This window comes from Gekko japonicus, unplaced genomic scaffold, assembly GCF_001447785.1.
Source record: "Gekko japonicus isolate JY-2015 unplaced genomic scaffold, Gekko_japonicus_V1.1 scaffold428, whole genome shotgun sequence".
NCBI lineage: Eukaryota > Metazoa > Chordata > Lepidosauria > Squamata > Gekkonidae > Gekko > Gekko japonicus.
In genome coordinates this window covers 767,267-774,861 of record NW_015165842.1, presented here as the reverse complement: position 1 = coordinate 774,861, position 7,595 = coordinate 767,267, and positions in this window count along the sequence as shown.

Genomic DNA, 7,595 nt, shown 5'->3' with positions numbered 1-7,595 from the left:
TCCTTGAGAGTGCCAAGGTAAGAAGAAGAGGCAGGGATACTCTGAAAGGCCCCAGGAATGTCATAGCCCTATTTACACATCATCTGGAGGTGGCTTTACAGATGATTTCAATCAGCGGTTCTCAACCTTACATCCCGCCTGTAATGTATTCAGACGCTGCCCTGAGTACATTAGGATGTGTGTGAAACATCCCATTGGGAAGCAATGTAAAGCTTCGTCTTGGACAGAGGATTCTAGTCCAAGACTGCATGACCAATCACATTCTAGCAAGCTGCAAGCGGGAACGTTTGTGATTGGCCTTTATGCGATCAACCTGATAGGTTGTTATCTGTAAAGTAGGAGTGGCTACATTAGCCGGGAATGTTTAAATACCGAGCAGTTTCAATGGACAAACTGTTTGGGCTATCAGATGTTGTACCGTGTTGGTGAAGTGATCGTAGAGCTGAATAAACCTGAGTTTTCACTGAAATCACTCTCCGACTCATTGTTAAGCGCCGGACTTAACACCGCCATTCACTTTTCCAAAGAACCTGTGTCCCACCATGAAAATGTACCACAAGCTGAGACGCATCTGCTTTAGATGGCTTCAAAAGGGGATTAGACCAGGGGTCATTTCGTAGAAAAAGAGCTAGGGGACCTCATTAGCATAACTCATTAGCATATGCCACACACCCTGAAATCACCGGAAGTGTGTCATAAGGCCACATACCCCGCCCCCAATGGTCTCGGCCGCCGCCGCTAGCCTTGCAGCTCCACTGCGGTGGACCGGCAAGGCCGGCAGGAGGAGAGCAAGGCGAAGAGACTGAGGTGTAGTCAGAAGGAGAGACTGATCCAGAGCCTGGCCCAGCACCCCCAGTTGGAAACACCCCGAGGCCAGAATCCCCACCCTCTTCTCCTGCCTCCTCCTGGTTGAATGAGGGCCGGAAGCGGGGCGGCCGGAACCTGCAAGGCCGGCGGGAGTGCAAGGAAGCCCCGCAAAGGCCCTCCCTGGCCCCAGGCAGGCAGGGGTGGGGAGAGGCAGGGAGGAAGCAACTTACCCTCCCTCTTCTCCTGCCTCCTCCTGGCTGAATGAGGGCCGGAAGCGGGGCAGCCGGAAGCAGGGGGCGGGGCTTCGTCATGTGCCCCGCCCCCACACCTCACCTGGGGGAACTGCGATCCCCCCCAAATGACCTCTGGGTAGGCCGTTCCTCAAGGTGGGAGCCATCACAGCGGAATGCTCAGATGGACTGACCCCACTGGCCATGCTGTCAATCAAGAAGGGACTGAGCGTGAGTGCCTTTGCAGGTGTGGGCAAACGGCACATGTGAAGTTCTTACACAGGCAGAAAAATCATATTTATTTATTCATTTCCTTAATTTATACCCCACCTGTCTTCCCAACGGAGACCCAAAGTGCTTTACAACGTTCTCCCCTTCACTGTTTTATCTTCACAAAAAGCCCTGTGAGGTAGTTCAGGCTGACATGGAGTGACTGCCCCAAGGTCACCCAGCAAGCTTCCATGGCAGAGTGAGAATTTGAATTTGGGTCCCCAAGATCCTACACTCTGACCACTACACCATGCTGGCTCTCAAGGCAGAAGCTCTTCTGCATATTTCAGGTCCAATAACCATAAAAATGCGGCGATCTGCACGTAGGTTCAATCTCTAGTCACATTTGTACATTGCCTAAAGTAGTATTGATACTCCTGCACTGTTTGAAGTAATACATCTGTACGTTCTGTGGACTGTATAGTGATGTACTCATTATAGCAGTATCTTTTGCCGGGGTGGGGGGGAGTCCAGGCTCCAGCATGCTGCAGCAGCACAATTTTCATCCAAACCACCCAGGCACAATATGCAAACATTATGAGGAACAATGCAGGAATAAGTATGAAGACGGCAGCAACCACACCACTCCATAACCGCATGCCAGTGGTCCATCTAGTCCACCATCCTGTTTCAAACAGTGTCCAACCTGTTGCTCCAGAAGGCCAACAAACAGGCCAACGCTTCCTCCCTGATGTTGCTTCCAGTCCTGTTATTCAGAGATTTACTGATTCTGGATATAGTGGTCCCCCTTAGTAATCTTAGTAATCCCACCTGGCAGGAGCTGGTCCATGGGGTCGCAAAGAGTCGGACTCGACTGTGCAACTGAACAACAACAACAATTTAGTAATCTTAGCTAGAAGATACTGATGGACCTACCATCCATGAATCTGTATAATCCAGAGGTCATCGGCGGGGGGGGGGGGGGATCGGGATCGCAGTTCCCCTGGGTGAGGTACGGGGGGGCGGGCACATGACGAAGCCCCGCCCCCTGCTTCCGGCCGCCCCGCTTCTGGCCCTCATTCAGCCAGGAGGAGGCAGGAGAAGAGGGTGGGGATTCTGGCCTCAGGGTGTTTCCAACTGGGGGTGCTGGGCCAGGCTCTGGATCAGTCTCTCCCTCTGACTGCACCTCAGTCTCTTCGCCTTGCTGCTCCTCCTGTGCAGCTGCTGGGGCCTCTTCTCCCTCAGGTGCCGGTAGAGGTTCCTCTTCTGGGCTGACTCCAGAAGAGGCTGGGTTGCTCCCTGCTGCTTCCTCATCTGAGGAATAGTCAGCCTCAGCAGAGCCAGGGCCTAGGACAATAGGCTTGGATCCAAGGAGCCCAAGTGGAAGACAACAAATTAGAGGAAACAGACGCCAGCACATCCATGATGTCAGTATATTCAGACAAGGGCTACCAAACTCTAAAGAGGATTAAAAAAACATTTCTGCCCTTTATTTATGTCATTCATCTCATCCTCCACTTTTCTCATTGAGACTCAAGGTGAATCACAAAATTATTTATAAAAACGCAACAAAGACAGGGTTGTCAGTCTCCTGGCGGGGCCTGGAGACCTCCTGGAATTACAACTAGTCTCCAGACAACACAGATCAGTTCCCCTGGAGAAATTGGCTGCTTTGGAGGGAGGACTCTATGGAATTATAACCTACCAAGGTTCCTCATCTCCCAGCCTGGTGTCGGCAACCCTAAATAAAGACAAGTGAATAAGCAATGCGATAAAACTGGATTACACAATGAGGCGATAAAGTGATGCAATAAAACTGAATTGCACCATTAGAAAAGAATGAAATAAAAACAGTATAATAATAAAAACAGTGGGGGGGGACTGCTTACCGATTTTCACGGACAATTACAGCTACAACCCTAGTTGCAATATATTCAGTTGCCATGCACAGTTGCATTTTGCAGTATCCCTATTCCCTTTTTCATGACGACCTCATGAACCATTCTGTTGTACACCTTCTGTGAAATGACAGAAGCGTGAGAGCCTTTCTGAACTCATTAGGTAGGCCCAGGGGTCGATTCGTAGAAAAAGAGCAAGGGGAACTCATTAGCATAACTCATTATCATATGCCACACCCCCTGACATCATCGGAAGTGTGTCATAAGGCCACAGCCCCTGGCATCACCGGAAGTGTGTCATAAGGCCACACACCCCGCCCCCAACGGTCCCGGCCGCCGCGTCTGAATATGCAATAGAGAAGAAGTGCCAGACTGCAGCTGTTGCACAAGCAATGTGAGGGGCTCTGAGTCTTTGCAGAGTGACTCCCAGGGAAGGGAGGACCTGATCATAAACACCCCCATTCACCTGCCTGGGCATGGAATCAACAGTGCATGCTCAGACCTCATCCTGGCCGTCAGCCTCCGCTCCTCGCTCCTGAAACCTCTGGCTGATTTCCCGGCTTCCTGACCTTCAGCTCTGTTTCTCAGCCTGCTTTTGGACTGTGTATCCAGTTTTCAGTGAAGGGTATCGGTGGCAACCGGCTGGACCCAGCACACCTATGTTAGTAAATCAAATTTAGGCTGACCTCTCTAGTGGTTCTGTAAGGCAGGGGTCCCCAACATGGTGACTTTGAGCTCCAAGGCACCCATTGATACCTTTTTAGAAAGTGGGCAGGGCCAGTTGAGTCTTTTGCCCAGCAAGGTTTCTTTTTTTCTTTTCTTTCTTGGCCCCCTGAATGGGATTTTTTAAATTGCTTTTCTAATAACTACAAACAGAAAATTAGGAAAGGGAAACTACAGCCTATGGGAGAAAGTAAAGAAGACCCTCTAAAAACCCAAGAGATGGTGATCATACAAACATTTGCAAAATTACCTTTAAGCTTAAACACAAGTTAACTTTCATCGAAAATGATCGTCTATCTGCTTAAATGTTTAAATGATCATCAACAATTCTAGTTTCATAAAAAGACTGTAAAAAGAAATGCAATATACGTATTTTTGATACTCCAGAGTACATTAACAATCTATTTCCCCCCCCTTTCTATGTCTCAACTGATAGCTTTGTTTGGGGACAGCAGCCCCCAGTTTAGAGTCAGAATCTTCCTCAGAAGACCCAGCCTCTCCTTTACTTTCTTTGGCAGCATCGGTCGCACCTTCTCCTGCTGGACTGCTATGTTGACGTAAAAACTCGCAAGCCTTTTCAACAGAGTCAATCCTTTCTTTACCATTTGCATATCTAAAGATTAATCCCTCGGGTGTTAGCCATCTGTAGGAAACGTGATTTTGTAGAAATAAAACCAAGTCTCTGTATTTCCTTCTTATCTCAAATGGAATGTCTTTCAATACTCTTAGGTCTTTTTCTTTTATCTTCAAGGTTGCTCCGTTACATGCTTTCAATAGTTGATCTCTCACTTTTCTTCGGGAGAATCTTATTGTGACTTCCCCTAGCAGATTGTTCTTTCTAATAAATTCTGTATATGATCTGTGGACTGTATCAATTTCGCTTTGAAGTTGATCCGATGTCATCTCTGCCAAGGGAGCTAATACATCACCAAAAATCTGTCTCAGATACTCTCCTTTCTCTTCCCAGATGCCTTGAAGTCTCAAGACATAGCTTGCCCTTTCCATTTGCAGCTGTAGTACTCGAGACTCTTCAATTTGACATTTTTTCCCAGTGCCTGTAGTTTTTGATTCATCTTTTTTGAGTTATCAATCTCTTTAAGTTCCTGCTCCGTTTTTTAATTTTCTGTGTATTCACAGCCATTTGTGCTTGTTGTGTATCGAGCTTGTTGTCAATTGCCATAATTTTCTCCAGCAGGGGGCGAAGTGCTTCCGACAACAACCTTTGAAGTTCCGCAGTTGAGTCCTGTCTAGGCACAGAAGTTGCAGGGCTGGAACTTCCGGGAAGAAGCTTTACTTTCGCTTGTTTGTCTCTCTGACCCTTCACAGGCGGTGCCATGTTTGAGAATTGTTTACTTTTATTAAAAGTTTGCCAAAGTCTCTGGAAGTTCTTGTATCACACGGTAAGCTCTTACAGTCTCTTTATCTCAATCTCTTCACTTTTTATAGTAGCCCCCCCTTTTTCTAGCTTAAAATCGCTTGTAAACAGTTCTTAGCGGGGGAGATTCCCCTTTCCCCCCTCGTTTTCTTTTGCGAGGGCCGTACGGTTTTTTGTTGTTCTCGCTTAGACTTAAACTCAAATTTTCAATGATTGTTTGCTTGTGCTTAAAATCGCTTGATCACCAAACGCTTGCTCCGGTGTGCTGATCTTGTTCCCATATGGGACGCTCCACAGCGGGACCGTCGGGGCTTGGAGTAGCCCCCCCCTCACCGACTTGTCTCGCCGGAGGGGGGCTCTCTAGCGCCCCATGGCTTGGAGCCCCCCGCGGGCTCCTGGGGTGGCACGGACGATTGCGCCCCCTCCCAGCCGTGGGCGCTGGCAGGCTTCTCCCGGAGGTCCGGGAGAAAGCAACTTCCATGACAATCGCCAAAACTGGATGGCACCCAGCAAGGTTTCTGATTGGCTATGCAGATTTGTTTTAAAAGATGTTGCATTGGCAGCAGCTACCAGTAAATTGTTGCATTGGCAGCAGCTACCAGTAAAGTACAAGGATCTTCACGGTGTGACTGAAGGTAAGTTGTGGCAGCTCTTCTGCGGCTGGCTGTGCCTCCAGCCACAGCCATTTTGTTGCTGTGTCCGCCATGCAGTGTCAGAATTCCAAAGGTGCTTGCAGGTTCAAAAAAGGATGGGGACCCCTGCTCTAGGGTTACCAGGTCAGATCAACCCAGGAGTGGGGGATGGGGAGGGACTTTCTGGGAATGGGGGGGAGCGCACAATGTGCGTGCAACCTAATAGCATCACACAGAAGTGACAAAATCACATTAGTGATGTCATGCAGCAATGTTCTGGTATTTTGGGCAAGACTCTATGGATACCATAGAGTCTTGCCCAAAATACCAGAGTGTCTCTGTGCAGCATCACTGATGGGATGACGACAATTCCATGTGATGTCATTACATCGTGTTTGGGGGTGGGATTCCTCCCGCTGGCCAGCTGGCTGGTTGCGGAGAAGAGGCTGGAAAATTTGGGGATACCCCACCCTCCACTGGGGAATGGCATCCCTATGACCTGTTATAAGGCGTCTCCTACTCTTCAAACATGGTGTTTCCCCCTCATGATGTAGCCACAAGATCACTGCCCAGGATATTAATGTCTCAGGGAGTCTGAATCTGTATCTAAGTTAGGGTTGCCAGCAGTGCTCCCTTTAAGCCATGGAGTCTTGTGTCTTGAAACAAAAGATACATGGAGCCTTCTTCAAATTTCAAACTAATAAGGAGTTTTGTTATAAGAACTCCATTCTCTGGATAGGAAAGGTGAGAGGCGGTGTATCTAATGTAACTAGCTGGATGTTCAGAGACGCAAGATATATGTCCTGCTCTCATGGTGCCAAGACGGAGAGTCTGGCAATGTGTGCGAAAGAGAGGTGTCAAAGTGGAAGGAAGGAACTTCCCTAAAAGTAGCAATCTACGCTTCAAATGGGTAGCAGTAGAGAAGAAAGGAAAGAATGCTCTGTATCCTGTGCCTATCTCTCTCTCTCTCTGACCAGGGCTGTAGCCAGCAGTGGGGCTTTAGGGGATGAGCCCCCTATTCGATCTTCGGAGCCCCCACCCCAGCACCCCTCACCCTAATCTTAAACCTCAATCTTAGCCGTGTGCCGCACTGGAAGGAGGCCTGAAGTGATTCTCTAACCCTCATTCTGACATGGTGTGCAATTAAGATTGCAGCGTAAGCTTGGGGTGGGGGCGTTGGGGTGGGGGCGGCATGGTGCAGCTCTTCCTGCTTGGTGGGCTGGGCCAGTATTGCTGACGCTGCATTGCCGCCGGCCCTAAGCAATTTCTCTAACCCTCCTTCCTTCCCGTGGCTCTTTCTGTGGAAGGAGGAAGGGAGGAGGGTCAACAGAATCGCTTCAGGCCAGCACGGCTTCAATCCTGGACTGACCCGCCAAACAGGAAGCGCTGGGGTAAGCAGTTACTCCTCCTCTCCCTCCCCTCTGCACTTGGAGGGGTGGGAGAACTTAAGCCGGGGGAAGAGTGGGGTGGGGGGTGGGTGCTGCTCATTTAATGTAATTTAATTTAAATAGCTATGCCCCTGCACCCCCCAGCATGCCCCCCCCCAAAATCCTGGCTACGGTGCTGTCTCTGACTCTTTGGTAGCCCCCTCTGAGCTCTGAGGCTAAGAAACACAGCACAAAGGCCTCCAGTTCCAACACCCTGCTGTAGAGATAAGGATGATCCTCATTCTCCCCCATCTCCCCAGAGAGGAGGAGGAGGAGGAGGAGGAGGAGGAGGA